The 14,992-nt window shown below is 43.5% G+C and overlaps 1 long non-coding RNA gene across 2 annotated transcripts; it reads left to right on the top strand.

Annotated features, from left to right (window-relative positions):
* Positions 1–386: 386 nt before the first annotated feature.
* LOC139050516 (uncharacterized) lies at positions 387–10,965 on the top strand. Of its 2 annotated transcripts, none has more exons than XR_011508914.1 (4): positions 387–747; positions 1,728–1,832; positions 4,512–4,656; positions 10,856–10,965. It is a non-coding gene; the product is annotated as an uncharacterized lncRNA (long non-coding RNA). The 2 variants fall into 2 exon arrangements; XR_011508915.1 differs by having other exon boundaries at positions 4,512–4,643.
* The last annotated feature ends 4,027 nt before the right edge of the window (positions 10,966–14,992 follow it).

Consider the following 14,992-nt stretch of genomic DNA (forward strand, 5'->3'; position numbering starts at 1 on the left):
TGTTCAGATGCTACAGAATTTTCGACTACAAGACGTCACACAACAGAGAACAGAACGACAGTCACAACGTCCCAAAATACGACAGACTGAAAATTTCCTGTTGTGTTATTCAAGTGGGTGAGCCGTCTATAAGGCGTATACGCACATTGCCGTCCTCTTCATTAAAAGCAACGTTGCTGAAACACGTCGTACAAGACGCTGTACGACTCGCATAACATCGAAATACAACGCCGTCACCATCCATGAGATCACCGAAAGCACGGTCGCTTTCGGTGGCGGCCTACAGATGGCAGCACAGGTAGCGCCGGTAAAGTTACAGGTGATATTATTTTGCCGTCTTCAGCCTTAGCTACATGTGAGTGCGCGCTGCATTGACGCCGTCCGATGCAGCTGTTTAATCGTGTGTTCGCTGTGCCGAGAGTAATTGTGGTGCATTTTCTATTCATTGAGAATCACAAAACCCCTGGGACCGCGTAATGTAGCCCGCAGTATCCTTCGTGTGGTGCGCCGATGTCGAAGGTATGAGCCTTCGCCACTTTCTTTGTTCCGGGCTCACGAAAAGGATCTCCTCCTCTGGCACTCTCGCATCGTGTCACACTGTACGGAAGAATTTGGTGAAAATTGTGCTCTTACGTCCTGTAGTTGATCCGCAATTCAACAGTGTGTGCGCCGGAAGGACCGTTGGTGCAGTCGATGCCGCGGCACCTGTGACGCTAAAAGGAGCGTTTTCCGAGTACGCCTAGAAAGGTAAGTCCGGCGCTTGCGCGCATTCTTCCTGTCTATGGTTCGTGAAGTGTGCGTTCTTGTACGTATCGCAAGATCCGTACAACAACCGAATCCGAATGAGTAAAGCAGCAAGAATTATAAATGTGCTTTTCAAATGGTTGTTCTTCATGTCGCAGTGCACATTTAGCAAAAAGTTCCATGGAAATTGCCCTAAAACGTATTCATGTTACCAACAGCTCTATCTGTGGTTTATTTACTTTCACCTATGAAGCACGCTAGCGCGGGTGGTTCTTTGATCTAAATGGGCACAAAAATTCAAGCAAAGAAAGTTACTGCTTGTGTACATAATTTTTCATTGAGAAATGGTATAGGCATTTCCAGAAGTAGTACGTCGATGTGTCGTCTTCACAGCTAACAGCTGCGCGAGATAGCACCCGATTTCTTCGTCGACGCATGGCCAGATTTTCAGCTTGTATGGAAATTCGTCTGTTTATAGAGTGTCGTCAGATGACGTGTATTAGTGTCCTGTGTGTTTTCGTGTACTTGTAAAGGGTTCCGATCTTGCAGAGAAGCCGAAATTACAAAAGCAATGTTTCTTTTTAATCGAAAAATCTTTCTCTTTTCTGTATTGTCTCTCCAGAAAAAGAAGTGGTCTGTTGAAATTTTGAGCGCATCGTCCTTTGGGAACAGTGCTTTGTTGCGCCGCATAAACAAATTAGGTTTTGGAACGCTTTTCATGTCCTAAGGAATTTTTTGATAGTACAATTCACATTTCACGTTATACAGCTGTACGTTTGTGTGAACCTTTTCATAGTAGATTCATGTTTGCTACAGTTCGATTTACGTGTTATTTAACCGCCTGTGATGTTACGGTCAGATATTTGCACAACCAGTTGCAGCTTCATGTAAGTGGTTGTATGAGACTTTTTTCAAAATATGACGTGATCAAGTTTGCAGTTTCAGCAGAGATTACAATAAATTAAGCATTTATTATTGTTTAGGGATGGCAAGATTTTGTGAACCAGAGGCACCTCCAGATATGCACCTGCGGCACTTCTGCAGCCTCAACAGCACGGCAAAGTACCTGATGTGCATGCTGTGACAAGGTGTGTGCAAAGCAGTTGCTGCCACTTACACGAGCTGCAGATTTTGTTGGTATCATACATGTTTGGAAACTCTCCTGAATTTTCCGTGGGTTTACAAATGTGGGCTCATTTTACAATTTTATGGATGTCACTTTAGAAAGACAATGAAGTTGTGTTGGTTAAGATATTTTAAAGCTGTTGAGAGATTAAGGGCATGACATTGTTAAAATGCACGTAAAAATTAATTGTAATGGTACTTGTAATGGTTTATTATTAGCGATGCAATATCTCTAACGAGAACATCAGAGGGGCACTTGCTTTAGGGAAGTTTGGTCAGATAAATTCATGAAGCAGCGTAAAGCGGCAGCAGCAAACACGCTGTAAAAGCTCTGTAATCTAAAGAAAAAACAAAGTTGTCAGTTACAGGTTTCAAGTTCGCTGCTGCTTTTTGTGCTGCACGACAAGTTAAATAATGGTTGATAATGTGTGTGTGACGTAATAGTTCTGCACAAACACACGAGGTGGAGAGAAGTAATTATTAAAGGGAAAATCAGACATCGTAGCATTTGCTACAAAGGAAACCCGTATGTGTTCCTCAAAAGGAAAGCCGCACAGTTGAAGAAAAATTCGTCCTGGTCCGGGACTCGAACCCGGGACTACCACCTTTCCGAGGCAGCCACTGTACCATCTGAGATAACCAGGTGGCTAGCACATGGCAGGGCGAAGTCGAATTAGTTGACAACACGAAGCAAAGGCAAGGGTTTGACGTAATATTTTTTCCCCTTTATTAATTACCTCTCTACACCTTGCGCGTTTCCGCAGAACTATTACGTCACACCCTTGCCTTTGCTTCATGTTGTCGACAAAGTCGAATTCGCCCGGCCATCTGCTAGCCGCCTGGTTATCTTAGATTGTAAAGCGGCTGTCCCGGAAAGACGGTGGTCCCGGGCTTGAGTCCCGGACCTGGACGGTTTATTTTTTTCAACTATGAGGCTTTCCTTTCGAGGAATCCGTACGGGTTTCTTTTGTAGCAATTGCTACGAGTGTATGGATGTGCGATTTTCCCTTTATTAATAATGTGTGTGTGTATGCAACAATGGGGGTGCTGAGAGCAAGCTTTAAAATAATGTGTGTTATGTCCCCAACAAAGAATTTAGTGTCTGCAGCATTTTTACAAAATATTATGTTCACAGGTTGGCAGGTATGACATAATGTACAACAATAATGTACAACACTTTTGCTGTAGATGCCATATTCATAACGTCCCTTTTCTGTCTACTTGAATCGTATACTTAGAATTTGGCCCACCTTCAGTTTGATCAAGGATCATAGGTAGCCCCCTCTGAAATAAATATAATTAGGAGCTATTGTAGATAAGCATGATATACCTACTCACTGTATTGTGACATATATTTTTAGGGACTGTGTTGTGAGGCATGCATATCCTTTTACCTGTATGTCTTGCAGCAGGTTGCCCGACAATAGCATAAATGCTCTGCCCACCTTTATTATTATGCTTTCATGTAGACATCTAACATCTGTGCCCACATAGACTCCATGTTCTTAATTACATTTTTCTAAGTATTCACTGTTGTGCATTACATGTTTTCTTTGTTTTATTTTGGAGGGGCTATTCATTTCTATAATAGTACAGAGAATAGGACTTCAAAACAAAAAACCACGAAAGGTGGCTTAAAAGTGTATGATGCTTGGAATTCTACATTCCATCCCCTAAAGCGCTACCAGTAGTAAAACATTCCTAATTGTCTTTTTTATAAGCTAGCTGCCAGATACATAGTCCCATTATGAGAGTATGTTATTTTTTTTCTTTGGTCTGACTTGTTTTGTTGAATGTTCTCCTTGTTAGTTCAGAATTTGTTTTCTTGCCACCTCATGCAATACTCCAACTGGAGACTATGAGCTATGTGTACAATAAATAAGTAAATTCCTAAAGCATGCAACAAACCATGCAGCATAGCATTTAAATGTTGCCAGTTTATAATGCTTCTCGAGTGCAGCGCAGCATGGAGCTTGAGGCTGATCTCTTCAGATGTAAAAAAAAATGCAGGTTATGAAAATGTGGTCCTACAAACTGCTGGTTACGCATGTCAGTCAGCCTGTTGCAGTGGTCACAAGTGAGAATGTAACCAAAAGCTGGGCGTGCTCGGCCATTTTGCATATGGCACAGGATAGAGCTTCGCCTCTGCTATTGCTTCTCTTATAATGATGGCCTCCGAGTATACATGCCGAGTTATGCTTCTGGGGACACCTATTAGTTAACCTTATCAGGTAATACCATTAGCCTTATGGGTGCTATAATGTTGCAGTGCCTGCAGGATGGCCAGCATTACAATACACATTAAAATTATTGTACAAGTCATGCAATGGTATCGAGATTGGCCCACCAAGTGACACCCTTTACTTACACTATACCTGGGATCAGCCCAGCTCACTCAGTCAGGGAGACATCCATGCATAAGGGGAGGGGTGTAGCAAATAGAGGGCGTTCGATTAATCTTTCTCACATAGATAGCTCATACATATAATGTTTCTTAAATTGGATGTTTGTTGCTCAAAATGAAGTTACTTATGTGCATAATGTCAGCAATGCGATCCTATTTATGCCTACCGAAAGTTGCTTTGTTCACTGCCACTTTTTATATTGTTTCGCTTGTTATTCTAAGCTCACTTGTTTTATAGCTGCTATAGGTATGGCTGGACCTGGAGAAGAAGTGTAAGCAGACCATGCTATGTTGCTGATCTGCGCTGATCTCCACATCCAAGTTGGTCCCGTGACATTTGGGCGCCATTGTGCCTTGCTTCATTGACAAGGTGATATAATATGGTGAGCTTGTACTTCAATATCGGTATTGAAAATTATGTTAAGGAAAAAAGACAAGGATTGGTCTTTATGATAGATACACTCATGTTCTTTCTTTAAGGTGTTCTTTTGACACTGTTCTGCATGGACATATTTTTAGAGAATTATAACAGTCCTTCATTGCAAAGTGCCACGGCGCTAGTTTATGCGTTAAACTAGCACTCTTTCACCAAAAAAAGCCGTATTTAGCACACAATTCACAAGGAAAGAAAGGAGGCAACAGGACAGAGTGCTACTAACAGTTCAGTATTATAGCTCGCACAGTAATATTGTGCAAAAGGTGAAAGGGGAAGAATAGATCTGAATACATATTGTTCGCACAGAAACGAAAAGGATGCATCACATGGTGAGTGTGACATTTGTTTTACAATGATAAGAAGCAGTCTCACTGTCTAGTAATTCTCTGCATGGGGAGCTAGTGCTAGGTTCCTCGTCATACATATAAGAAAAGTTTCAGATATCTCTCCAGCGCTTTTGTCTTTTTATTTTGTCACGATCAAGCAGCTTTTAAACATAGGTGCATGTGCACCGAGAGTAGTGCACTACCACTGCTAACTGACCCACACATCAAGTTTGCTTGGTCACGCTGCCAGTCATTTATACATTTGCCGGTTTATCCGATGTAGCCTCTACTGCACGAAATGGTATGTGATAGACACTTCACCTGTGTACTGTACGTGCTTTCTTACATTATTTTTTTCAGAGATAGTGATGCAGGCCTTCTCATTATTTACATGCCTACACAACAAACGAAGCATTATCTGTGCTTAGAAAGAATTGTAGGAAAATCCAGCATGAGGCAACTGTTCTCAGCACGAAACAAACTTGATTCGTTGGTTTTCGTTCATTATTGCGATCACACTAAGGCAGACAAGCTTGTAGGCTGTGCTTCTGCAATTTGTACAGCACACTGACAGCACTGGTGTGGGCCTCATCTGTGGGCTGACTGATGGCACCTTCTACGGCGCAGACCACTTGTGTTGGCCGAGGCACCAATGTTGACGTTTGTTCCCTTGTGCAAAACAGCAGTCCTAGGTTTAGAGTAGTTGTAGGAAGACAAGGTAAACATAACTTCCATGGCTTGAGTGGGCTCATTTCTCTTGGGGCATCTAGCTTTTTTTCTTGCAACTGTGCAGAGGTGCTTCCCTAGAGTCAGCGGGAAAATGGCATAGAGTTGTGCATTCGGGAACTCCTTAACAATGATCTGCCGTAGTTAGGGCCTTGCGAAAATGCACTGTCTGCCAAGTGGTAGAAGGTGCATTATTCAGCCACAGATTTCCTGTTGGCATGATTGCACTCGTGCTGTCAGTAATTTCTTGGCTTGCCGAATTATCTTGAGGCCCCACGCTGATGATGCTACCGATGTCTTCGTGTGCAGATTTTCAGGATGAGGTTTTTTGCTTTGCAAATGTTGTTGAAAGGTAGGTGGTGCTTACAGGTAGCTATTCTAAATATTAGTGAAATGAATTGGCCCATCTTGCTTCGTCAAACATCGTCACGCCGACATCAGTTGCACAAACAAAAAACCTGGCCTACTTGCAGCGTCGTGCACGAAGAAACAAACAAATCAGCTGCTGGATTGTCTTGGCATCGCATACTAAGCTGAGACCAGAACTGCTGTAGCTACAAACCAGGCAGAAACGATGATGATGAGCAGGGATTTGTAGTAGCGCCACTTCGTGGGGCACCAAGGAGGCTTCGTTCAAAACAAAAATGGCGTTCAGCAAGTAGAACCATGCCACGGTGAGAGTCGGTGCATGGTGCTCTCGATCAAGTTGGCTCAAGGAGTGTCCGAAAAATCAGACGAGAGGTTGCAAGGCGTCCGAATTTTCGGAAGTTGTTATATATTATGGTCCATGGGGAGAATGGCGGTGCCGTGAAGCAGACCGAGTACTCATGTCCGGAAACTCAGTCGGCGACTGTACCTATACCTATGTGTCTATGTATACCTAGGTGCAACAGTGTTTGCTATGATCTGTGCCAGAATTGCTGTTGCCCGTAGATGCCCAACATGTTGGGTGTCAAATTGTAAAATACCTTGCAAAAGTGATCTACGGAAAAATACCGCTTCTGCTATATTTCGCTTTTGCAAGAAATTTAGCGGCTGCTGGCACCTACCTTTCTTTCTTTCTTTCTTTATTGATTTATTTAAGACAATGAACAGATTGTCTTAGGGGACACGGCTAAAGGCAAAACATTTGCCTGACTAGGCCGTGCCACCCGTACATTGGCAGCAACATGACAGTGGCAGGCTTTCAGGAGGTCACACATGAAATTAAAGTAGTACACATTTTCAACACTTGAGTACACAATTCGCGTAAGAAGAAAGAAAAAAAAAGGTTAAAGTTTATACAGTTTTCTAATCAATTGAAGCACAACAACGACAGGGAAAAAAAAAGTATGTACGAAATTTTCCATACCTGTAGCTGAAAGGTTAAAGTTTACACAGTTTTCTAAAAACAACAACAAGAAACATGAACAAAATTTTCTATACGTGTAGTTCAACCTTTCTATTAGTCTTCGGATAGTAACAATTCTTTTACCATTTTCTTAAAGCTTTGCTTTGAAATTCCAGAATTTAGCAGGTCCAATACCAAGGGGTAGTCGTTTAGAAGGTTAGGAAGTTGAACTGCTAGTTTTTGATCTCCGTATTTCGTTCTGCAACGTGGTTTTCCTATCAGAGTTTTTCTGAGGTTATAGTTTGTCGTTCTGCCATGATATTTACTTTGGAAGGAACATTTGTCTTCCCAGAATTGCCGTGAAATTTCGAGGAATAATTTGTAAGTGTGAAGTTTTGATGCTGTTAATATTTTATATTTGTTATAGTATAGTTTAGTGGTATCAGTACGTTCTAAGTTACCTATCGCGCGCAGTGTGCGGTTTTGGAGTGTTTGAATTGATTTTAAGTTAGTTTGTGTAGTGGTTGACCAAACTAGCAAACAATACGTTAATCGAGAATGTATAAGCGCGTTGTAAATATTGCGCTTCACATTTATCGGTAGCAAATATCGCAACCTATTTAGCACACCGACAGCACGAGCGATATTTTTTCTAAGAACGTCTACGTGCGGTGACCAGGACATATTTTCATGGAATATAACTCCTAAAAATCTGGCTGTTGTTGCCTGTTCGAGGTTGACCTTCTGAAACTGGAGTGTTATCTGAGGGTGGATTATTGTTCCTTTTGATTTAAACACTAGATACTTAGTTTTAGTTATGTTTAATTGGAGTTTATTCGCATTTAGCCACAAGCTTAGTTGCTGTAACCAGATGTTAGCTCGCTCAAAAAGATTTCCTATTTCCCTTCCTGAGAAGAACACGTTAGTATCATCCGCGTATAATATAATATTGGAACAGCCTTGAATATTGACAATATCATTAATATAGAGTAAAAGTAAAACAGGCCCCAAGACGGATCCTTGCGGCACGCCGTACTTAATGTGCTGAATTTCGGAACTAACTCCATTTATTGTTGTGTACTGTGTTCTAGAGGTCAGATAGCTTTTTATTAAGGATAATGCGACACCACGAATTCCATAAAAAGGTAGCTTTTTCAAAAGGACATCGTGTTGCACGCAATCGAAGGCCTTCCTAAAATCTAGAAAGATACCTAGAGTTAACATTCGGTTTTCTATGTTGTCAAGGATTTGTTCCTTTATTTCAAGTAAAGCGGTTTCTGAAGATTTAGCCTTACAGAAACCATATTGCTCCTGAGCTATTATGTTATACGTGTTTAGAAACTCACAGTCTTCTATTAATTACATGCTCAGCAATTTTCGCGAAGACAGAAAGAACGGATATTGGCCTGTAGTTATTCATGTCGTTAACTGGGCCACTCTTATGAATGACTGTCACTCGGGCTAGCTTCATCCTGTCTGGAAACACACCGTTGGAAAGAATTATGTTACAGATATGTGAAAGAGGCGTGCTTACAATTTCACTGACGGCTTTCAACGGCTTCACTTTTATATCATCTTCACCTGAAGCACAACTGTCTCAACGATAAAATTATTGTTTGTATCTCGTGCTGCTCAGTAGGCGCCAAGAACAGCGTAGAAGAACATCGATTTAATATATATTCCGTGCAAGAGACGTGTATCATTTTGTGAGGACGCACCAGCATCAATAAAATGAGAATTCAAAGTATTTGCAACCTCAGTATCTGACAATTCACTATGCTGAAATGCAACTTTTCTTGTGATAGCGCCTTTGTTAATTACTTCATTGATCGCTTTCCACATGAGATTTGAATTTCCCATGATAGCAAAAAACTTGTTCACGTAATATTCTTGTTTAGAGCGTTTAATATCGGAATTCAATTTGTTACGCTCAGATTTGAAAGACCGAAAGTCATCTTCGCTTCTACTCAAAAAGATTTGGAAGAGCTTGTTACGACATTTTATCCTGTTATAGAGGTCACGAGTTATCCAAGGCTTTCTAGCTTTCTTGTGTTTTTTAAACTTCTTAAGTGGGAAAGATCTGTTGTATAACAACGCGAAGGTAGATATAAAAACATCGTAAGCCTTGTTTACATCAGTTTCCGCGGTCACTTCGTCCCACCGATAACCAGAGACTAGTTCAACAAATTTCCTAACACTTTGTTCTGAATAAATTCTTTTTAAGCTTTCAGGGCATATATTGGATGGCTGTCTATGAGGTAGCAGACAGTATATAGGCAAGTGATCACTAAGATCGCACATCAAGACTCCTGCCCTTACATATTCAGCAGAAAAACTCGTCACACAGAGGTCAAGTGTTGTCTGGCTTGTAGGTGTGATGCGAGTAGGCACGTTGATGACATTTGAACACCCGTATGATTCAAAAGTTTCCTGAAAACGCGTATATTCTAGGTTGTCTGGGCAAGCATCTATATTAAAATCGCCCATTAATATTGTTTCAAGTTTAAGTTCGGTGCTGAGTTCTAATAATTTTTCAGTAAATTCTAAAAACTTGCACATGAATCCAGATGGCGGGCGGTACACTACCGAAATCAAGGTGTTCATGCACTGAAGACCTATACATTCATAGCATTCGTTAACAATCTTGAGCTCGGGGATTATACTGTACGACAAACCAGAACGGACATAAATAGCAATTCCTCCTCCTAGTTTTTTCGTTCGGTAAACAGAGATGCAGTCATATCCAAAAATAGAAGCGCATTCATCCTCTGATGTAAACCACGTTTCACTAAAACAAAGCAAATCGAAGCAGTGTTGCAGCTCAGACAGATACAAACTGACTTCATCAAACTTATTTCTCAAACTTTGCACATTAAAATGAAATATTGAAAGTGGACATTGGTTCTTTAACGACGCGACGTCCCCAGAAAATTTGAATTCCAGGGTCGCCATTGTGGTTTAGTAAACATAACACATCTTTTGCTATCACGTATGCCGCCATCACTTCGAGGCTGTAAGACTGGCCAGATCCTCCTCGCCGCGTATGACAACAGCTCGGTCGCCGCTCCTTTTTCGCACCAAAACTTTACCGTTTGAGTGCCAGACGTATGCGTATCCTGAGGTCTGGGCCAAATACCATATAAAAGGCTTTATATGGTCTTCGCATGGCCAGGGCCTTCTACTTTTGTGAGTTTACTTATTTCGAAATTTACCCCGGTTTTTATAACTTCAAGTTGGCGGGATCCCTAGTCTCCTTTAACGTGTACCCAATAGACCTTACATAGGGGTTTTGTCATTTCCCTGCCATCTAAATGCAGCCATTGTGGCTGGGATTCAATCCCATGCCCTCTGTCTGAGCAGCGCAATGTCAAAGCCAGTACACTACGGTATTTTGCTGGCAGACGGGTTTAGTTTCTGAATAATTTATTATCTCAACCTGTCGGTGTTGTTTTTAAAGGTATTTCATGTTTGTATTCTGTTGCTTCAATACTAGTAATTATTGTTAATCAAACGATGTGTCCATCTTTTTCCTATAAGACTTGCTTCAATCGCCTGCTAATTATGACAGCTTATTCTCCCACAGTAATCCATGTTCCCTTGAAACATAGGCAGTGCATGAAACCACATATTTTTCAATAAGATGTATTCGTTATCTTCTATGACCGGAATGCTGAACCTTTCTTATCTGTGAGAACATAGGCAAATTTGCCTATGTGCTAACCTGTTGCATGAGTCAAGATAAATTATTGGCTTTACTTTTTCAGGTGCCCTGCTCGCTCTCACCCAAGCAACCCACTCCAGCGGTCTTCTCTCGGCAGACTGGATGCATCGAAATACCGTTAGAAGGTCCAATAAACAGTGCTTGAGACATTTATGACATGCTTTTATTTAGGCCGGAGGACTTCAGGCTTAATGAAAGCTCAAGTGGGTGTACAGAAATACCTACGTAAAGTATACTTGTCTTTTTCACTTACAAGTACATGCCAATACTTTGCCTGACATTTTTCACCCCAAAATTACACTTTACTGTGGATTTGTGTACAAACCATTACAGCAAGAAGCACTGCATTAAGACGAGTACAAGTAATCGAACATATTCTAAACTAGCAAGAATTACATTTGCATACTTGTAGTATAAATATGAAAAGGAGGTACAATCTTCTTCAGGGTGCATTTTCTTGTAGGTAATACATAGAGAACGTACTCGTGGGTCATACAAAACTTGTTCATAATGTATCACCTCAGTGTTGGTAGTGCTAATCAATTTATGCCGAAAATTGTGTTCATCTTCGTATCAAGCAATGTACCAGGCAAACCTACATATGAAAGTGGCTTCTTGTTGCGAACCTAATGCAGATCTACTTCTCTTCAATGCTGATCGCAAATACACAAGTGCACAAAATATGTGTAAAGAGTAAATTATATTAAGCAACATCAATCCATTCTGAAAGGACCTGGTATGAATGTAGCAAAAAATAGGTCTGAACAGGGGCAAACAGGTCTGGGTTAGATAGGACGGGATTAAACGGGTCAGGATTAAACAGGATTTAAACGGGTCAGGATTAAACAGGATTTAAACGGGTCAGGTTTAAACAGGATTTAAACGGGTCAGGTTTAAACAGGAACAAACGGGATTTAAACAGGTCAGGACTGAACAGGATCAAACGGGGTCCCGTTCCATAACCCTATTTGATGAAACCCGTTTGAAAACAAATAGGATTTTCTAGTAGGGCAGGCTGCTGCTGCTGATGATGATTGCCAAACTCGAGGATTCATGCACTTTTGCTTGTGTTGGACACCAGCATACTATACTAGTTACGGTTGGAGCGGTTCTTCTTGCTGTTTCTCGTAGACTTCCATTTCACGAAAACTGCACGCTGTCCCAACACGGTTAAAAACAGAACTGCACACCGCCGGTCGCCGGCCTTGTTCTCTACAGGATTCCACAACAGGACAACAAACGCCGAACGCTATTACAATATAGACGCACCAGTTTCCGCACGAGAGCTTCGTGACGTCTAAATGTTTAGACGCTGTGGCCGATGGTCCTGTCTTGCGCTTTTCTGCCATCTGAGCTAACCGTCGCGGCGCGCGCATCCTGTCTAAGTACGCTCAGCGTCTCTTGCCAGCAATGTCGACATGTACTCTTAGTGCATGGGTATTTAAGATTTTAAGGTCACATGTCTTTGCAAACCTATTTGCTAGTACTTCCATTGTTCTTAGGACACTATAGCGGTAACTTCTGCATTAAGATAAGTTGATTCCGAAATGAAATTTGCAATGCTTTTTTTGCTACATATGGCTTCACTGACCTGCATGCAATTCTTTAATTTTTGTTGCAGAGCAAACAGCCTTTCACAAAAATTTGCATGGCGGAGTTTTCTTCGTAAACCAAATTCCGAAGAGCGAAACTGGAAAATACCTACGGAGAAAGCTGCGTTCAGGACACCTGCGCGTTACGGGAAAAGCATCTGATGCGCCATAAATTATCCGCGCATTTCTGAGCTGCCCTCTAGATGTGCGCGCAGTGCATCGGTGATGTCTATAATGTGTTAATTATATCAGCTTTTCAAAACAATGACATCACGGTTGCAGAAAAATTTGTAAAAATTAGCATAGAACTTTAGCGGATGCTACTTAGGTTCAGAAAAACTATTATAATATTGTTACGTAGGAAGACACCGACGAAAAGCAATTTACAAGTATATTTACAAGGCAATACGCCGCAGTTGACCAAGAGGCAACAGCCCGCGCTAGCTTCCAATCGTCGTCTTCGTCTTCTCCCTGCGCGGCTCTTCGTCATTGGGAATACCACCCCGTAGCACAACCCCCGGCTGCAAAAGCGCCGTCCCGGGTGACTAAAGGCTGGACTCTGAAGCAGTGTAGTAGCTCTTGAGCCTACTGACGTGCACGACATCACTAGACGCCAGAGTAGATGACGAGGTTGAGCTCACAGGAGAAATTTCATAAGTCACAGGCGTCACCTGGCGCAGCACGCGGTAGGGCCCTGTGTACCGCGAAAGGAGCTTTTCGGAAACTCCAACGTGACGACAGGGCGACCACAGGAGCACGAGTGCACCAGGCGAAAACTGTACGTCACGGTGGCGGGCGTTGTACCGACGCTGCTGCGTGGTTAGCGAGTCCGTCAGTCGAGCACGGGCAAGCTGGCGTGCATGATCGGCGAGGGCGATGGCGTCGCGCGCATACTCGGTTGTTGAGGTCGCAGCAGGAGGAAGTACCCTGTCAAGGGGCAAGGTTGGTTCGCGACCGTAGAGTAGATAAAATGGAGAAAATCCGGCGGTGTCATGCCGGGAAGAATTGTACGCAAAGGTGACGTAAGGAACGGCAACGTCCCAGTCGTGGTGGTCCTTCGAAACATACTTGGACAGCATGTCGGTAAGAGTACGGTTTAAGCGCTCTGTCAGGCCATTGGTTTGAGGATGGTATGAGGTAGTCAGCTGGTGCTGAATAGAGCAGCAACGCACAATGTCGGCGATAACTTTCGAGAGGAAGTTACGACCACGGTCAGTAAGCAGCTGTCGCGGGGCGCCATGCAATAAGATAATGTCACGCAAGAGAAAGTCGGCGACGTCAGTGGCGCAACTGGTAGGTAGAGCCCGCGTGATAGCGTATCGGGTGGCGTAATCAGTTGCGACGGCTACCCATTTGTTCTCAGAGGATGACGTGGGAAAGGGACCGAGGAGGTCTAATCCAACACGAAAAAACGGTTCCACAGGGACGGTGGTCGGCTGGAGATGACCGGAAGGTAGCACCTGAGGCGTTTTCCGATGCTGGCAGGGATCACAGGCAGCAACATAGCGTCGGACGGAGCGAGCAAGACCAGGCCAATAGAAGCCGCGGTGGACGCGGTCGTACGTGCGGGTTGCGCCAAGATGTCCTGCAGTGGGTGCGTCATGCATCGGAAAGAGCACAGTTTGTCGTAGATGTTTTGGTACGACAAGAAGATCAGTGCCATCAGGGTGGAAGCTCCATCGGTACATAATGCCGCCCTGGAGGACATATCGGCGAACGGATGCGTCGGTAGCTGTAGAGCGCAGACGCTCGATGAGTACTCGCAGCGATAGGTCTCGGTACTGCTCATCGGCGATGTTAGCGAAGGCAGACACAGAGAAAATGCCGTCGGTGGTACTACTGTCGGCGTCGTCAGGCTCGTCTACCGGGTAGCGAGACAGGCAGTCAGCGTCCTTGTGTAGTCGGCCAGATTTGTAGGTGACAGAGAACGAATATTCTTGGAGGCGTAAGGCCCAGCGACCAAGTCTTCCTGAAGGGTCTTTCAAGGAGCATAACCAACAGAGCGCGTGATGGTCTGTGATAACGGAAAAGGGTCGGCCATATAAGTATGGGCGGAACTTCGCAACCGCCCAAACTAGGGCCAGACACTCACGCTCAGTGATGGAATAGTTGCGCTCCGCGGGCGAGAGGAGCCTGCTGGCGTAAGCGATAACACGGTCGTGGCCACGCTGCCGTTGTGCCAGTACTGCGCCAATTCCGTGACCGCTGGCATCAGTACGGACGTCGGTAGGCGCAGAAGGTTCGAAATGGGCCAGAACGGGAGGCGTTGTGAGAAGATCGATGAGAAGCGAGAATGCAGAGGCCTCGTTATCGCCCCACTGGAAAGGGGCGTCTTTTTTCAAAAGCTCGGTTAGTGGTCGTGCTATAGACGCGAAATTTTTGACGAAACGGCGGAAGTATGAGCAAAGGCCGATGAAGCTGCGCACATACTTGACACACTTCGGAACAGGGAAGTGCGTAACAGCATGGATCTTGCCAGGGTCCGGTTGCACTCCGTTCGCGTCAACGAGATGTCCAAGGACGGTAATCTGGCGACGGCCGAATTGGCACTTCGATGCGTTGAGTTGCAGACCGGCTCGCCGAAAAAC

This window comes from Dermacentor albipictus, chromosome 10 (assembly GCF_038994185.2).
Source record: "Dermacentor albipictus isolate Rhodes 1998 colony chromosome 10, USDA_Dalb.pri_finalv2, whole genome shotgun sequence".
In the NCBI taxonomy this organism is placed as follows: Eukaryota; Metazoa; Arthropoda; class Arachnida; order Ixodida; family Ixodidae; genus Dermacentor; species Dermacentor albipictus.